General features: G+C 43.5%; 1 long non-coding RNA gene across 1 annotated transcript in view; it reads left to right on the top strand.

Moving 5' to 3' along the window:
• Positions 1 to 8,253: 8,253 nt before the first annotated feature.
• Positions 8,254 to 18,949, top strand: part of LOC129015556 (uncharacterized) — a 66,349-nt gene continuing 55,653 nt past the window's right edge. Inside the window, exons 1-2 of the long non-coding RNA XR_008494621.1 lie at positions 8,254 to 8,402; positions 9,283 to 9,372. This is a non-coding gene — a long non-coding RNA (uncharacterized LOC129015556). The remainder of the gene's footprint in view (positions 8,403 to 9,282; positions 9,373 to 18,949) is intronic.

Raw genomic sequence — 18,949 nt, 5'->3', positions numbered from 1 at the left:
GGAGAGAAAGAAGTCAAAAGATAGAGATGTATTAATTTTATGTTTTGCCTTCATACTTTTTCACCCTTATACTTTCATTTAGGTCTTTGGCTTTTGCCCATCCCAGAAACCTGTTAAGATGGCATGCGACTTAGCACAAAATTATACATTTAGTCATTTCAAGTTTAAAAAAGAAAATATTATGCCTATAGGTGATATTCTGCAGTGACCACCAAGACCCCAAGACTCTTCACATGAACCTGTCTTTGAGCCACTGGTAGAACCTAGCTGACACTCTGAGATTGTTCTGCCACCTACTAGCTGGGTGAGCTTCGGGAAGATTGTCACCTGCTCTCTGACTGAGTTACTTCGTCTGTAAAATGGGAATACCACCTTCCTCAAAGGGTGCTTTTGTGGAGAGGTGAAAATAACACAGGGAAAGCACTTAGCTTGAGCATACATAGTCAGTGCTTATTAATTAGTAATTTCTTAGCACTATTATTGTTATTATTGTTACTCAGCTCTCAGGGAACCTAATCAACTGTAGTAAAATTTTGACTCCTGTATTTTTGAACCAGTTAGGTTCTGTAGGCAAGAACCTTCTGTTACTCAAACAGCAGAGCTTAGTGATTAAGAGAAATGAAGGTAGAGGCCGTAATTTGCATTCTATTCTCACCGTTTACTGTGTGGTACTGTGTGATACTGAGCCAATCACGTAAACTCTGATCCTCCTCTTCCTCATCCTCATCTGTAATATGAAATGATAATGGTATTTATCTCACAGAATTGTTATGCGGAATATATAAGACAGTGCTTTTGAAGCTGGCATACGCAGGTAGTAGGCACTCAGTCAATATTCAACGAATTAAATTCCTTCGCTTGAATTTCCATTTAAAAACAGAGAAAAAAGTCTGCAGATCTGAAGCAAAGAATGTTATTGGGCTCTTCACCACATGTGAAAACTGCAGCTTGGTGCCCGAGCCCTGTGCTCATTTTATAAGGCACAGGGTTTTCAGTTATTCTCGGTGTTTCTAGGAGGTTGACTTCTCAGGAAATGGTACCTGTCTCTCCCAGAAACCTGAGGTGTTTGCCTGGAGAAAAATCCCTTAGCCAAGAGACCGTTGTGACCTTTCACAGGCAAATTTACTCACAGCCTAGGGCGGGAAGAGGCCTAGGGAGCTCCCCTTCCAAGGGCACCGGGCTGTGGGAATTTCCTCCAGGGCCTTCCTGGGCCGGCCCTGGCCGTGCCTCACTGAGCTCCTTGCAGTTTCTGTCAGTGCTGAAACTGCTGTGGAAAGTTCAGCTTGAGAAGAGGGAACTAGGGTGTTTTGCTTTTTTTCTTTCTTTTTGAAAGTCGAACAATCCTAAGACTTGATTTAGAAATCTTAACCCAAGCCAAATGCTTTTCTGATGGGTGACCACCCCAAGGAGCAACCAGGCAGGGCACTTTGACTTTGCGAGGACACTGACACTGGCAGGAGCCAGATCTCTCCAGAAATCAAACGGCACAGGTTCACATGCCACCAGGGACGTGTGCTGGAATGTTGCTTTGTTTTTGACTCTGAATTTACAGTCTCACTCCTCCTTCCCCGCCCCCTGGAACGCGATTTATTATTGTGCAGACCTAGTGGCTTTTCTCCAACTTTATTTCTTTTTTCAGAAATAAACAAGGGTTTTACAGCTCCATAACCTCTCCAAAGTTTGTTCGTTCTTCCCTCTGTACAGTGTGGGCCATGTTCGTTCCCTGGGAAAGTCTCTTCCCTAATTATTTTCACATTTCAACAGCTTTTGTTTCTTCTTTCTGTGAGGTTTATGAAAATGCTGATGGTGGATTTGCTTCAGGCTAAATTGTACCGTAAACATTTTCTCCTAGGCACATGGGAGCCTCGGTGACCGGGGACCATGTTGCTATTCCTTATTGTGTACCATGCCAGTAGGAACTTTTAAAATCCTGAAACACTCTTTTTGATGGCTGGAAGAAAAATATGTAAATTGGTAATACAGAGAAAATCTGCTAATCTTGTACAAGGAATCTTGGACAATATCATGTAGGTAAGAGCCAGCTGAGAAAAGGGCTGCCTCAAACACTGAGCTTTCATTTTAGGTTAAGCTCTTTCTGCCTCCAACCACAGACTGAAATTTGTTGTGTTTTAAGGAAATAAAGATTTTTAAAATGAAAGGCTAATATGTTTTAGCAAAATCTTGGGTTTCTGGGATAGGTAAATGTTTATTTCAGCCAGAAGGTGTAAACCTAATCTTGATGTCTGCATATTCGGTTTGAAGACTGAAGAATCTTTCTACCAATAGCAATCCTGAGTTCTAGGAGACATGGAGGCTCAAAAAGATGGTGTATTGTTTCTTTCTCTCATCATTATATGGTTCTCAGTGCCTCGCTTGTTTCTGTACAACCACTCCCTCCATCCACCTCTGGATAGTGCTATCACCTATGGCTTCAGGAGCTCAGATTCATGTGTCCAGCCTGCCATAGCATCTCACCTGATATCAGACAGAAACCTCAAACCTACCCTGTTCAAAATGGAATTTTTGCTCTTTTCCCCAATCTGTTCTGTCTCCAAATTCCCCACCTGGTGACACCATCATCCTCTAAAGCCCTTGCAGGAAGCCTGGAATCCTTCTAACTCTTTGCTGTCTTATCTGATCAAGCCTTGAGTTCTGTTTATTCTATCTGCCAAATATCTCTCAAATTTGTCCACCTTTCTCTTTCCCCACAGCCATTTGCCTCATTCAGACTCTTACTGCCTCTCACCTAGACCAGGGCTACAGCCTCCTTGCTGGTCTCCATCAAATCTCACTCTCTCTACCCCCCATGAAAAGAATCTCCTCCAGAGCTACAAGAGTGTTCTGACTTCAGTATCATTGCTTCCCTGCTTAGAAACAACCTATGTTCCTCTCACCCTATGCAGCTGGTCCAAGACCTGGAGCGTGGCACTCAGAGCCCTCCCTAAGCCAGTCCCAGGCTTGCTCTGCCACTCGATGGCCACATCCACATGCCCTTCGACATGTGGCCACTCCCCGAAACACTCGCCATGCTCTTCTGTGCTTCATGCTGGTCCCTTGACTTAGGGTGCTCTTCTCCCTCTTCTCTAGCTGGAAAAACAAAACAAAACAAAACAAAACAAAACAAAACAAAAACTCTCCTTATGCTTAAAGGCCTGATTCAAACCCCAGCTTCTCTGTGAAGCCTTCCTGAATTCCCCTAAGCAGAGTGCTGCTCCCTCCAAGTGTTTCTGAAGCAGCTTGTACACATCTTCACACTATATCCCTTCTACCCACTGTAGAGTCTGACCTACGGGAGAGACTTAAGATGGACATAGGAGGCCTTACTGAGCCTGTTTCAAGAGAGGCCCATGTGGGGATGTGCTCGTGGTGATGAGGGTGAACACATGGCTTCCAGCATTGCTCGGAAAACCATGGACAGAGCTTTGTCTAGGTCTAAGAGTGACTGAGGAGACTGGAACAGGACAGGGGCTGCTATTATAGGCAGCAAATTGTGTCCCCTTCAGAGATCCCCTTGGAGAATGAAAGGGAAATCAGCTTGGACCTCCCCTAACTCCAGGTGCCACAGATTGTCTGGATCCTCCTGCCACCAAGTACCTCCATCCCCTTGGACCCATGTAGGGTCAAGCCTAAATTTGTCATGTCCCTTAAACATGAGGAATTAAAGTAAGGGCCAGCCTGGCTCAGGCTCCCACCTCCCCCAACTCTGATCTGGCCCTGACTCAGCTTCTGTTGCATAGGAGGAAGTTCCAGGATGCTTCCAAGATGATCTCACTTGTGCCTGTGTGCACATGTTTCATTTAGGAATAGGATAGAAAAGAGGCTCTGGGGTTGAGGGCAGGGGTCCCCCTGCTAAGACTTGAATGAGACAGTAAGGATTCTCAGGTCTGAGAGGCCTAAATTCCAGTGCTTGATTCACTCATGCAAACTCACTCTTCAGAGAGCCTACTGTATGCCAGAGATTAAAGCCAGCATCCTTGTCGTACAAGAACTCTTAACTCTGTGTGGGAGGTGCCTTCAGGGGTCTGCCTAACCCCTGTCTCTATGATAGGGATTAGCACCCTTGCTCTGTTTGCAGTACAGGGGTGTGAGGACCTGCTCTGTAGACCCCTGAGTCAAAGTTAGGGATGCGACATGTGCCAGGTGCAGTGTCTAGCACACTGTGGATGCTCAATAAATATCTGTTGAGAGCATGAGAATAAATGAATGGTTTCTGCTCTCAGCCTTATTGGGGAAGGGCATGACCATTTACAGAACACCCACTGTGCTTCACTGATGTCACAGCAGCATGCACAACTACGGCTAGGTCTTCCACCACACTGTCTCCCTCTGGGTCTTTGTGTGCCTCTGATGTCTTTTTCTTGCTCTCATGATCTTTTTTCTCTTTGCCCACTTCACTCTCACTCCTATGCAGGTGTCCACCTCTCTCTCTCTTTCCCTGTCTCTCTCTCTCTCTCTCTCCCCTCTCATATTTAAAAGTGAAACAGCAGGGCCGGGCGTGGTGACTTATACCAGCAATCCCAGCTACTCAGGAGGCTGAGGCAGGAGAATCACTTGAACCTGGGAGGAGGAGGTTGCAGTGAGCCAAGATCGCACCACTGCACTCCAGCCTGGGCAACAGAGAGACTCTATCTCAAAAAATAAAAAATAAAAAGAATAAATAAATATATTAAAGTGAAATAGCTTTGGGGCCGACTGGAGTTGGATGTAACCTGGAAGTTCTATGATTATACACCCCTTTGAGAGCTAGGCTCCAGGTCAGTTTGTTCACCACAGTGTGCCTGACACCCAGCATTAGAGGCCATATTCAGTAGGAACCCCAAATATTGTTGCATAAACACATTGGTTTATATATATATGGATGAAGAATGTACGCTTGGGAATGCTGAGGGGACCAGCACAGAACCAAAGAACACTGAGCAAGAAACTACAGTTTTGCTCTAGCTTGGGTCTAAGCTTTAAGAGATGGGTTGAAAAAATTCCTTGAGGTTTTTAGAATGTCCAGCCAAGCTCCCTGTGTGAGAAATCTGACCGAGATTGTGAGTAGAAGCTTCTCTCGGGAATGAAGAGGCTGTGTCTAGAAACACCGTGTCTGGGTTTTATCTCTTAGAGACATGAGGACCTGGGGAGCAGGGGGCTCTACAGAAGCCTAATGTTTTAGGAGCATGTAATGCAACATTCCTGACCTCAAGTGATAGTCAGCTCATAAAGATCTTAACTGCAATAGGGGTCCCTCCTCCTATTCTGCTCTGGATGGTCGCATCAACCTGCACAAGTCCCCACTCTTTAAGCCCTATCCATCTGTTAAATGAAGGGTGCAGGTTAGATGATCCTTAAGGGCTCTGCTGCTCTTGGATTTGTGAAATTAGCTAACGGATGAGCTAGGAATTTAAATAGGATTCCATGTCAGGGGCTCTTACCCTCACAGGACAATGGGAAACTAGGCTCTGATTGATTTCATTGCCTGCAGCAACGAATATGTCTGAGTTGCAGGCTGACTCATATAGGCCCTTCTAGAAGAGCTACTGGCCCAGAGAGGATGCTGCCTTCACTCTGAGAGTGGTCACCAGTACATGTGAGTATGATCGTAGAAATCCAGATCTCTGCAGTACAAGTGTCCATAATGGGGGAAAAACCACAAATATTTCACAACTGTCAGAAAAATAGTACTTGTTTGCCTATGCATGTTTATATTTCCCCCTTCAAGTGGTCCTCCCACCTCACAACACACATACATGCATATGACCACAACTAATGTGATCAGGCAGTGTATACATCCTAAACCACACACATCCACATGCACTCTTGTGGACATGCAACATACTTACATGTGTTACTTGGACACATGCCTTTGACATATATAGAGATTCTATGTGTTCCACACACATGCATATCCTGCGTATTCAGACATTCCATTTTTGCCCTCACCTACTAGCATGTCCCAATCCCTGGAATGTGGCAAAAGGGAATAAAGGGTGCAGATGGAATTAAGGTTGCTAATCAGCTGACTTTATCTGAGTGGGCCTATGTAATCACAAGAGTCCTTAAAAGGTGGAGGAAGGAGGCAAAAGAATCAGCGTCCAAAAGAATCAATGTCCAAATGTGATGTGAGAAAGACCCCACCAGCCTTGGCTGACTTTGAAGATGAAGGAAGAGGCCATCAACCAAGGAAGGCAGGAAGCCTCTAGTTGAAAAGGCAGGAAAATGGATTCTTCCCTAGAGCCTCCAGAAAGCAGTAAAGCCCCCCACTGCCTTGATTTTAGCCCAGTGAGACCTGTGTCCAGCTTCTTACCTCTGAAACTGTAAGATTATTCATTTGTGTTGTTTTAGCTGTGAATTTGTTACAGGAGTGATAGGAAATGAACACCCACAGAATCAGACAGAGTCCCACCCTCATGAGTCTATGGTCTGATAGAGGAGACAGGCACGAAACCAGGTGCTAGACGACAGAGGAAGAGAGGCCGCAAAAACACAAAGGAGGAATCCCCAACCTACACTTGGGCATGGAGGGAAGATTTCCTCGTGGAAACTCCATGAAGGCAGGGACCAGTATTGACCCAGGTCAGCAACACTGACCACTGTTATCTGCACACACCCGATGCCAATAAGTCTTTGCTAGGGGAAGGAAGGAGGGAGGGACAGAGGAAGAAAGGCAAGAGAAAGGCCAAAACTAGGACCCAATAGATAAATAGGATTTGAGGTGGGCGAATACAAAGTGGGGTGAACTGTCCCAGGCAGAAGACCTAGGGCTATTTTGAGAACTAAGTAGAGTTTCCTTTGGCTGGGACACAGTGCCCCATGGGGAACAGGGAAAGATGAGTAGGCAGGGCACAGATCAGGAGGGGCCTTATCAGCTATAATTAGACATTTGGCTCGTATCCTATGTGCAGTTGGTGCATGCTCACTCTCACTCGCTCTCACTCATTCTCTTTGGTTCTGTCTCCCCACCCCCACCCACTTGGGTGATATTTTAACGTCTTTTAAATGAAGCGTGTTTGTTTGATCTCGTTTATGCTAAACAATGCTTATGGAACTATTTCCTCTTGTTCCCCAGGCCATACTCATGTCCCTACCCTTCAGCAATGATTGAGGACCTAGCTCATCGGTTATCATTTTGGGTAAGATGGGCCCATCCAGTGGACAACAAGCACTGGATCTCTAACCACAGCCATCTGGGTTTGAGTTCATACTCCTTCATTTCCCAGCTAATGTTTAACCTCTTTCATCCTTGCTTTCCCTGTCTGGAAAATGGGTCCAGGACAGTGCCTACCTTAAGGACTTGTTGTGAGAATCAAAAGAGCTAGTTCATAAAAGTGCTTTGAAAGGGCTAGATGTACCCTGAGTAGTCAATGGCAGTTGTCTACCACAATCGACACTCTTTGTATAGTTATTATCAACCAGCCATAACTATTGTTACATGTTACATGAGTTTCCATGGCTCTCCATATCTCCCTACCCTTCTGTACCCACCTCTGCACCCTAGGAGGCTAATCTGCATGGGCCCCATCAATGATCTCCCTTGCCCTCTAGCTCCCAATTGTGCCCAGCCTTTGCAAGTTACCAGCAAGAGATGCAGGGAGTGGCAGGAGAGTGAGGATGGGGGATTTATTCTCCCTGCTCCCTCCTTTTAGGATTTTGCTAGGGCTTGGCTGCTTTCGTCTCATGAAGACAGCCTCTTTTTGGGGAGCCCTCTCCCTACAACTCCCGTCTTTTTGTTCCAGGAACTGCTCCCTCTTCTTGCCTTTTAAGAGATAGGGAAGGTAATGACTCCCTGCTGTTATAAGCCCCAGAGTTTCCTTTGCATCTAAGTAAATGATCTTTTCCTTAAATTCCCTCCAAGTTACACTGTTTGAGTGTACCATCCATTTTTTGCTAGAACACTGACTGAGACAACTTTTTTTTCAAATACTGGGACTGCTGGCTTCACAGACCGAGACTTCATCCTGATAAGGAAGCCGTTGTCCCACTGGTTAGCTCTAGAACATTCAGCAAGGTGATCATATTGTCACAAGACCACTTCTTTTTCATTCTGCATGAAACTGAAAATGTCAAGGAAATTTCTAAGTTTAATAGACAACATGATCATACTCCAGACTAGAAAATGAAACCAAAACCAATTGACCTAGGCAGAAAGTTAGGTTGTAACGGGTTTCCTGCAGCCAAAGAGCCATGAGTCACAGCAGCTGGCTCAAGGCTGGGAGGGGAAGTAAAACACTAAATCTAAGGACCACTCTATTCACCCTACAGTGACTGCTCTTTTTCCCTCCTGCCACGGTCCAGGGTAGCCGGATACTTCTCCAGGCTCTCACTTATGTGGGCTTTCCTGCTGGCTACATCACTGAAATAGAATCCCCTAGTGGCCCTTCTCCCTCTACAGCTCTGGTGTTACACTGAAAACCTAGAAGGTCAGTCCCTTTTATATTTACCCCCATTAAGGTTGCAGGAGCCCAGCACGTCCCCACAGGCCTCCTTCTCCATTCTCCTCTTCCCCTTGTTTTGTGCCTGGTTTGTTTCCTGTCCAAATTGGGTCCTCCTTTTCTAGACCATGAGCTTGCTGAGGTCAGGGAATGAGTCTTCGTATCCTTGGTACCCAGTTCAGAGCCTGCCTTTAGGGAGTGTTTACTCTAGCACTGTGGTTAGGCAAAAAGATGCGAGTTTGAATCTTGGTTTCCTTAGTCTTTTATCAATCACTTCTCAAGTTAAGCCATTTGTATCTTTTTTCTCTCTCTCTCTCTTTAGAGACACGGTCTCACTCTGTCACCCAGGCTGGAGTGCAGTGGTGCAATCATAGCTCACTGCAGCCCCGAACTCCTGGGCTCAAGCCATCCTCCTGCCTCAGCCTCCCAAATAGCTAAGACTATAGGTGCACATCAATGCCTCTGGATAATTTTTTTTTTTAATTTCTGTAGAAACAGGGTTTCACTATGTTGCCCAGTCTGGTCTCAAACTTCTGGCTTCAAGCAATCCTCCTATCTCAGCCTTCCAAAGTGCTAGGATTATAGGCATGAGCCACTACATTCAGCTACTGCTTGTATCTTCTGATTCTTGTTTTGATACCACTGACCTTAGGTATGGTATTTTATCTTCCTGAATTTTATTTTTCTATGTGTATAAAGAAGATTAAATTATCCTTCTAATAGGCTTGTTGTGGGGATTAAGTGAAATAGTGTATACAAAGTTCTTAGCATACTTTGAAGCTATTTACTAGCATAATAATATTTTTATTATTATGCTAGTAAATAAAACTTTCTGGAATTAGAGACTCACATGCCTGTTTGTCTACAGTTTCAAAACAGACAAGGGAAAAAGAGAAACATCAGAAAGTCTGATTAAAGTAGAAGCATCATATTTCTATCAACGTATCCACTGTGCTTGGTAAGTGGCAGTCTCTCATCCTGTAAGAGACTTGGGCTTTGAAAAGGGCTTTGGATCTCAGATCTGTCGACATGGGGCTTGTCATGAACCTCAGCTTCCTCATCTCCAAAACTGCTATAGGCCAGGCATGGTGGCTCACGCCTGTAATCCCAGCACTTTGGGAGGCCGAAGCAGTTGGATTGCTTGAACTCAGGAGTTTGAGACCAGCCTGGGCAACATGGTAAAACCCCATCTCTACCAAAAATACAAAAAAAAAAACAATAGTTGGGTGTGCCTGTGGACAGAGGTAACTGGGAGGCAGAGGTGAGAGGATTGCTTAAGCTCGGGAGGTGGAGGCTGCAGTGAGACAAGGTCATGCTACTCCACTCCAGCATGGGTGACAGAGCGATACCCAATCTTGAAAAAAAAAAAAAAAATGGTATAGTAACAGCCTCTGCTTGAGGTTACTCTTTCACTGAATGATAAGTGAGCACCTACCATGTGTCAGACATTACTCTAAGCTGTACATACAGCCTCAAAAAAGACAAGCTAACCCCTGCCACCATGGGGCTTATATTTTAATTGGGAAAGGGGCTGGAAAAGACGGACAATAGACAAATCAATAAATTCATTAAAAAGCTAACTTCAGGAACTGATAGGTGTTATGGGGAGAATGAAAGAGGACCCTGGGATATAGAATAACTTTGTGGGGGAATCAGGTTGGGATCCCTGGGTCAGGTGGTCAGGGTGGGACTCTCAGAGAAAATGACTTTTGAATTTAAATGAGAATGAAAAGAAAAAGCCAACCATAGGCAGATCTGGGGACAGCCAGTGCAAAGGTCAGAGGTGAGACAAGGTCATAGGGTAACCAGGGTTAAAATAAGGTGGTGCGGCCTAACTGGCCAGAACAATGCCTAACAAAGGTGCTACTTTCCCCAATATCTTCAAATCCTTAAGGATTTACTGTGTGCTGGTGTAAGATGCAGAAATCAGTAAATCATGCTACTATCTCTAAGAAACTCATGGTCTAATATAGGAGAAAAAAATCCACCATCAAAATAAATGAATCAAGACCAGACAGATGAATATAACTGAAAACAAGTGATAGCAACCTGAGAGATGACATAGACATGGATATGGATATGGATATGGATATGGATATGGAAATGGATATGGATATGGATAGATATGGATGCAGGTACAAATGTGGATAAAGGTGGGGATGTATGTTGGGAAAGGCAGTCTCTTGCATGCCGTCTTTCCACCCCTGCTTGGCCACCTAAGAATGCACGTTGGGCCTGGAAGACTTCCTTACTAAGAAATAAAGAATCCTCAGCCTGTGCTGGACTTACCAGCTTTTGAGGGAATATCTTTTTCTGTTTGTACTGTTTTGCTTTGCTTAAGGGCATGCATCATATGACACTTAGAAACTTCGCTACTGTATCTGTCCTTTGCAGGCAGGGGATGGGCCCTTCTGCTACAGCATAAGAGAGGTCATTCAATGGCCTGTGTCAGCTACTGGGATGGACCTGCTGTCCATGGGATACTGACACCCACTACTGAAGCAGATCTTGATCTCTCTCTTCTCTGTGTGAGCAAAGTCCTGTTCCATCCAGTGCTTGATCGTGTTGTGTTTTCCGTGGCAATTTCAAAACCAACATGCAGCGGGCACAAGTGCTTAGACTTCTACTCCAGTTAATAGGAAACAGATGCCACTTGCTTGCCAGTTGGATGTGGATATTGGATGTGGATAGATGTAGATATCAATAAAAAGAACAAATGAATAAGCAATTGAATGAGTGAATACATGTAAGGAGGGAGAGGGTGCTGGGTCAGGGTGGATGAGAAGGGGGATGAAGGAGGAAGAGGTGGGCAGAGGTGGTGATGTAGAAGAGGTGTTCACCACTGAGAAAATTCCAATTGGGCTGGAGCAGAGAATCCTTGTATGGAAATCATGTCTGGAAACTAGCAGACCAGTTATGGACGATTTTGGCTTTGCTTTGTAGGCCTATCATGCTATTTATACTTATATGATTAACAGACATTTCTATAACATACCAGACCTGACAAAGCTGCTACAACACACCTGAGTTCACATGAGTATGTATTATTTCTCCAGTTTCCATTGGTAAAGGTGCAGTGCAGAAAATGGTTTTCTGCCCTTTCTCCATGGCCACTTTGAGGTCAGAGATTGTGTCTTAAATTCAACAAGAACAGAACTGGGATAGTAGAATCTCATTTTGTTGTGTTTCTGTAAAAAACAAAAAGGCTCATTTTAGGCTTTAATAAAAGAAGGGGCCTGGAGGCATCACTGGTGATGGTAAAAAAAAAAAAAGCCATAATTTTATGTCTTTATAAGATTTTAAAATGTTAAAATCAAAATATGAGACATAAATCAGGATGTTCAGAAAAAATTATAAGAACCCTCATGATGTTTATCAATGAATGATCCATTTGATTCTGTGCAGCCTCATGGCCAAAACCAAGCACAGAGTTAGTCAGATCACTGATCTCCTCTACACATATGATCTTCTTGGGGGACTCTGGCAAAGGAAGCTTTGGGGAAAGCTCATATAAACCACTGAGTATAGTCGAATGATTTAGACCTGAACAGTTTTTAGAGTAGGAGTTATCTGTCCACTAATAAATATTTTAGTAAAATGCTATGGAACATGCAGTTGTTTTTTTTTAAGGCGGACAAATAATTTTATTTTGTGCATGCAAATACACGTCAAGTACTGCAAACTTTTTCCATCAATTTTCTCTCAAACACTGAAAATCATGATGCCCTATTTTGTGAACAGCCAAAGCTAGTATCTCTTCATTTCAGTGCCACAGCAAAAACATACAGAATTCACTCTTTGTTATTCACTATCACCATAACCCTCATTGTTCCATCTCTGCCCTCCCCTCATATACAGCCCTTATAAATTCTAGTCTTATCCCATTTAATCCTATTCCTATAGCACAAAGGCAACATTACAATTTGGAAATTCAAATAGAAATAAATGGCATAGAATTTATTCCCATATATATCCCCCATTTCATTACACAGAATTATTTTAAATTATAGTTAAAACTATAACTATAAACATGCAGTTTTGAGCGATATAACTTGCCAATAAATCTTCCAGGTTAAATTAGTTGCCAATTATATTAAAGTTACCAGGAAAAAAACTTGAGCTATTGTAAGGGTTATGGGCTATGAGACAGTTACATTTTTGTAGTTGCCAGCTCAAAATAAAGTTTCAGAAGTATTGATATTAAGCCACCCTTGCTGCCAATAATTTGATAGACGATCACTTATCCATTTAAGTAATTAGTCAGAGAGAAGATTCTTTTTTTATCATCTCTTTGGGAATGTGGGATGGGACACCTTTGTGACTTATTATACAACCACGATAGTTAGGAATCAGTGCTGGCCTTTGTAGTCTCAGGGTCTACATGAAGAAAGCCTCAAAAAATGATGCTTGTTGGTGATGCCAACAGAAGGTTGCAGCTCTTCAAAAAAAAAAGAATAGGTCTGGGCATGGTGGCTCATGCCTGTTATCCCAACACTTTGGGAGGTTGAGGAGGGAGGATTGCTTGAGCCCAAAGTTCAAGACCAGCCTGGGCAACATAGCAAGACTTTGTCTCCACAAAAAAAAAATAGCCTGGCACGGTTGTGTATGCCTGTGGTCCCAGCTACTCAGAAGGCTGAGGTGTGAGGATCTCTCGAGCCTGGGAGGTCAAGGCTGCAGTGAGGCACGATTGCATCACTACACTCCAGCCTGGATAACAAGGCAAGACCCCCCTCCAAAGAAAAAATAATCAGGAAGTGAATTTATTTTGCTTTCCCCTTGTGTAGTCAAATTGATTTGTGTTTGAGGCATGTGAAAGCTAAATGCCTGGCCCTGTATAGGTCATGAGTCATCCCTATATCCTACAGTTTAACAAAAGATAGCCCTGCCTGTTCCCTTCCCCTCCCCACGCCCACCACTGAAATCATTGTAGAGGTAGTGGTCTTCTAGTATGTGACCCTTGGGCTACAATATCAACAGGTTCTAGGCCACATTTCCTTCACATCCACATAATGAGCCCTGAAACCCAAGTGTCCTATTTTCCTTGAGGATATCGAGACCCAAAGCATCCCCATTTTGGAAGCCCAGGGACTGTGGAGTGGGAAAATATGCCTCCATTCCTCTCCTTCACATGTGTTTTTAGGTTAAAAAAAGCAGGTGCAAATCACAACTGAATATGAAGCCTCAAAAGAGACCAAAGCAAATCAACTTGACAAAAATAACTTATTATCACCAAACCTGGAGAAAAACTTCAGCAGTGGCACCTCCAAGCAATGACCACGTCCCTGGCTGACTTAAAAGCCCCTTCAGGACCTCATGTTGATTGAATCTCCATGATCTAGCCTCAAGTGAGAGCTGAGTGGGCTGTTCTTGAGCCAAGTGTCTGTGATTGTGGATAAATATATTAATATCCTAGCAACTTGCAAAAGCCAAAGTACCTTAGACAGAATTTGTCTTGCATGCTCTTAACAGGAGAGCAGGTTTGAGATGGGGATCTGAGGATATTCTGAGCCAAGCAAAGAGGTTCTTGGTAAATACAAAAATTCATTTCCTTCTGGTCATGCTTGGCTGCCCCTTGCAAATTGGAGTCATTTTCTCGTACGGCCTTCTAGTGTTCTTCTGAAATTTAAGGTTTGCTCTCTGTTTTCAAAATGTAGAAACCCATCTCAGTCATCCACCAAGCTTTCACTGAGCAACCAGATGCAGGCACTGTGCAGGGTTATGAAAGTGGAGATGTTTAAGACACAGTTTCCACCTTCAAGAAGTACACTGTCTAGTCAGGAAGACTCACTGCAACATCCAGACTCAACTTGCTACACCCCACCCTGGTGTCCTCCCACTTGCCCTTTCTTCTACCTGGATGGAATGCCATTGGCTCTCTTCCTCTTCTCTTGGAGGCTTCTCTCCACCCCCACCCACAGCTGAGTTGCCCACACCTCTGGGATGCTCTGTACTTTGGTCACACATACTTTTCACATTTTCAGCTAGCATGAGATTATCTGATATCCCATTTATCACTTCTTCCAGACACATTCCTTCAGCCTGAAATGGTTCCTGGCACGTGACAGGCACACGATCATTATTGGTGGAATGAATGAGTGAATGAATTCACAAGAAACATATGGCACTCAGAAACCTCAGGACCTCAGCTTAAATTCTAGCTCCAATGCTCATGTGTTGAGTGAAACTGACTGAGTTATTTAAGCCTCCTATGACTCACTTTTTCTATTAGCAAAATGAGAATAAGGGTTGTTGTGATGATGAGCAAATTCTTGTTTAGTGCTTATCAAAATGACTGCCAACTGGTAAGCACTTCATGAAGAGTAGCCATTAAAACAGTTATCACTAACAGACATCTACTGAATCCCGACTGTGTGCCAGATAATGTGCTAGACACTGAGGCTACAAAATGAATGAAGCAAGATGTGTGCTTTCAATGAACTCCCGGCCTGGTTGGGAAGATAGATGTTAAAAGAAATTAAAAGGCTATCTTACTAAGTAAGTGGGATATTGGGAACATGAGGTGAGGCATCTAACCCAGGCTGGAAGAAATCAATGAATTCACAAGAGAAATGGTACTGGGGATCATGAGAGCTAAATGGAAAAGTCAGAGTCAGAATCTTTAAGGCCTTCCCCAAACCCTGCTCTAAATATTCCATTATGCCTAAGTGTTTTCCTTTCCTTATAAATCCCTTCCTCTAGCCATATTGCTGATTATTCTTATTCTGTGAATTACATAAGTGTATTGTTTTACAATTTACAAAAATTTCCACACACCATGTGTCACTGGATTCTCCCAACTTCGCTATAAGAGAGATAAAGCAGATAATTTAATATTTAATTCATGGTTGAAGAAGCTGAGGCTCTGAGAAGTCGCACTGCTTCTAAATGATACTAGCTAGACATAACCCCAGGGGCTGACACTAATTCTGATGCCCTTTCAGCTCCCACAGCCTGGACACTCATAACAAGCCAGGAGCCCACCACCTTTGCTCCTTTGCCACACAGTGCCCCCTACCTGGAATGCCATCCCTCATCCCTTGTGTTTGTCTAAATCTTTCTCTTCTTTGAAGTCTCTGTTCAAAACTTAACTGCCTCCCCCTGCCATCTAGTCTCTCCCCTGTCCAGACAGCCTATAGGGGTCTCTTGAACTCTCTAGGCTGAAATAGGACTCTGACATCCTATGGCGGCCTGTTTATGGTTCTTTTTCATGTGCCCTTGTCTGCCTCCCCAACCTGGCTGTGAGCCCCTGGAGGAAGAAACTGTGTCTTACTAATCGCTGTGGTTTGTATATAGTAGATGCTTAGTAAGTGCCTGTTGATTAAATGAATGGTATCAAGGTTGTTGGTCAATCTTCTGTTTAGGCTGACAAAAACATACTTGTGAGAGAAGCAGACTAGCTTTTACTAGGCAGTTAGGCCCTGAGTGCAGAGATGAAAGACATAGTCTCTGCATCTGGAAGCACCAAGTCTAATCAAGAGACAGCAAGTACATAGATAATAACTGTACATATTGGAAAGTTTCAAATAGAGTACAAAGTACAAGGTGCCATTGGAGAACAAAGGCCATGGGGGAGGAGGGAGTAGAAGGAGGAGATGAAAGCAACAAGACGAAAGAGGGAAAGGTGAGGTCTGAAGAAAATCTTATAGCGTGAGTAGAAATTGACCGGGGGTACAAAGGGTGGCAGAGTACAAAGTACAAGGTGCAATTGGAGAATAAAGGCCATGGGGGAGGAGGGAGTAGAAGGAGGGGATGAAAGCAACAAGAGGAAAGAGGGAAAGGTGAGGTCTGAAGAAAGTCTTAGAGCATGAGCAGAAATTGACCAGGAGTACAAAGGGTGGCATGATGGGATATAGAAAGGGGCTCCATGGTCTAGAAGAGGAACAACAACAAGAAGAATAAAATAGCCCAGAGGAATGAGAGGAACTGAAATCAATATAAAACTTTCTTGGGGGATTATTTAAATACCATCCTGAAGTCCAGATAGACTCTGCCTCCTGGATGGATGGATGGAAGGATGGATGGATGGATGGATGGATGGATGAATGAATGGGTATTATGAACATTCATGTAACAAGAGTAAAGAGGGTATAAAGAGGACACATAGGTAAAAGACGAGCTCTTGATTCCAAATATTAGAATTGTTGTTATTAATAGCTATGCTTTTGCGTTAACAAAAGCAATATGTTTATTATTAAATAACCAGGAAATAAAGGTGATTTTTAAAGTTGCTCTTAATCCCTCCATCCATATATAACCACTATTAACATATTTATGTTGGCCTTTCCCGCTTTCTTTAGTGTCTTTCTATCTTAATCATCTGTCTGTCCATCTAACTATACATTTGTTTACATATTGATGATCTTTTTATTCATCCATCCATTCATTTATCCATCTATACTTTTCCAAAACAAACATAGGCTCATTTGGTGCTTTACATTTTGTAACCAATTTTTCTAACCAATTTATTATAAGAATCCAGTTATTTCTACCTATTTTTAAGTCAAATGTTAATAGCCACATAATATTCCATCCTATGAAAGTACTACAGTTGGTTTAATCAATCCTTTCCCTCTTTTGCAATTATCAAATATGTTTTAATGAAGATTGGTGCTCTTCTTTTGGGCCAAAGTAACAGCAAAGGGGTTACCTTTCTCTAAAGTTTAGGAGGCTCTGAGTTGATTGACCAAAACTTGAACTTGATATAGGGTCATATTAATCCTCTGACATAAATCAGCTGCCCCCTGAAGTGACATCTCTATCTCCACTCTACCTTTCCCTGGAAATGCCAGACAGGGCAGAAGGGCCTCCCCGACAGTGCAGGTACATTAGTGCAACCATCAGCAATCACAGGTTATCTTCTGCTGATGGAGTCTGACAGCACCAGCTTTCCCACATCTTCACAGAGCTGGTGATGCAGAGCTGTCAACTAACACAGCTGCAAGGAAATGCCAACGGTGGATTTATGGTGTGAGGCAGTAACTTTGTGACCCCCAGGTGGAAAAACAGATGCCTTTGAAATAAGATTAGTCAATGTGGCAAAATGGGAGAGGGAGGCACTTACCTTATAGTAAAAAAGAATCCATTCTTCCACTTCCTTGAAACTTCAGATCTTCAATGGCTCCGTATTACTTACAGGAAAAGTCCTAAGCTTTTCAGTCCAGCAAAGAAGTAATGAATGTAGTGGAACAAGGACTGGCTGGAAAGCCAGAAGCTATAGATTCTAGCTGCTGTTTTGCTACCCACCAGCAGGGTGACCTGGGCAAGTCACCAGTTCTTGAGTTTATTTTCCTCCATCTCTAAAATGATCATACATAGATAATGTCAGAGTGTTTTGATAAATGAGTCAGTAAAAAGTCATGCGTCGTTCAAAAATCATTTACTGAGGGATTTAATGTGCTGAGGGTAGCGTTAAGCAAGATAGACCAGCCCCTGACTAGGGAACTTGCACTCTAGGAAGTAGGAGTCAGAACATAAAATAATCAGTAGACTATGGAATAGTGATCAAGTGCCGTGTTGAATACAAAGTGTTGGGGATGGTAGAGACCAACATAGTGCCCGGGTTGGGTTGGGTGGTCAAGAGATGATGACCTAGCAGCTATGGTTGGAATGAGAAGCTAAACAAGCCACAGAGAATCTGGGGAGAAAGAATTCAGGCCAAGGGATAGCATGATAAGGCCCCACAGGCAAAGGTGAGCTTGGTGTTCAACTAACTAAATGCATATTTACTAAGTGTCCTTCTGCTAGATTCCAGGGATTCAAGGACAAGAATATCAGAGTCTCTGCCCTCACTAAGCTTAGGGTGGCCAGGCGCAGTGGCTCACGCCTGTAATCCCAACACTTTGGGAGGGCGAGGCAGGTGGATCACGAGGTCAGGAGATCGAGACCATCCTGGCTAACACGGTGAAACCCCATCTCTACTAAAAATATTAAAAAATTAGCCGGGTGTGGTGGTGGGTGCCTGTAGTCCCAGCTACTCGGGAGGCTGAGGCAGGAGAATGGCATGAACCCAGGAGGCGGAGCTTGCAGTGAGTGGAGATGGAGCCACTGCACTCCAGCCTGGATAACAGAGCGAGACTCCGTCTCAAAAAAAAAAAAAAAAAAAAAAAAAAAAAAAAAAAAAAAAAAGCTTAGGGTGAAGGAAGCAGATGATTAAACAGATAGACCTTTTGCAGTATGATGAGCACTGTGACAATGAGCAGAAATTTGGAATGCTTCTGGGAAAATGTGACAGGAGCTTCTACCTTAGCCCAGGAAGCTCAGGGAAGCCTTCCCTGAAGAGGTGCCCTGGAAGCTGAGATCAGATCAAGCAACATCAATTTTTTTTTAAAGCCATCATGGAACTTGAGTTCTAACCTACTGATGGTCTACCTGCCCATGCACATTCTTTGGCCACACCTGGGATTCTGCTGAACCCCAAGTGACTTTGCAGAAATTCTTTACTCATTTGGAGGAAGCCCAGGGCATTGCAAGGAAAATAGATAAGGTTCATTAAAGCATTCAAAAAATATGTTGTCATATTTATTATCACTTACTGG

The sequence above is a fragment of the Pongo pygmaeus genome, chromosome 1, assembly GCF_028885625.2.
Source record: "Pongo pygmaeus isolate AG05252 chromosome 1, NHGRI_mPonPyg2-v2.0_pri, whole genome shotgun sequence".
Classification (NCBI taxonomy): Eukaryota; Metazoa; Chordata; class Mammalia; order Primates; family Hominidae; genus Pongo; species Pongo pygmaeus.
This window is presented reverse-complemented; position numbering and strand designations above follow the sequence as displayed.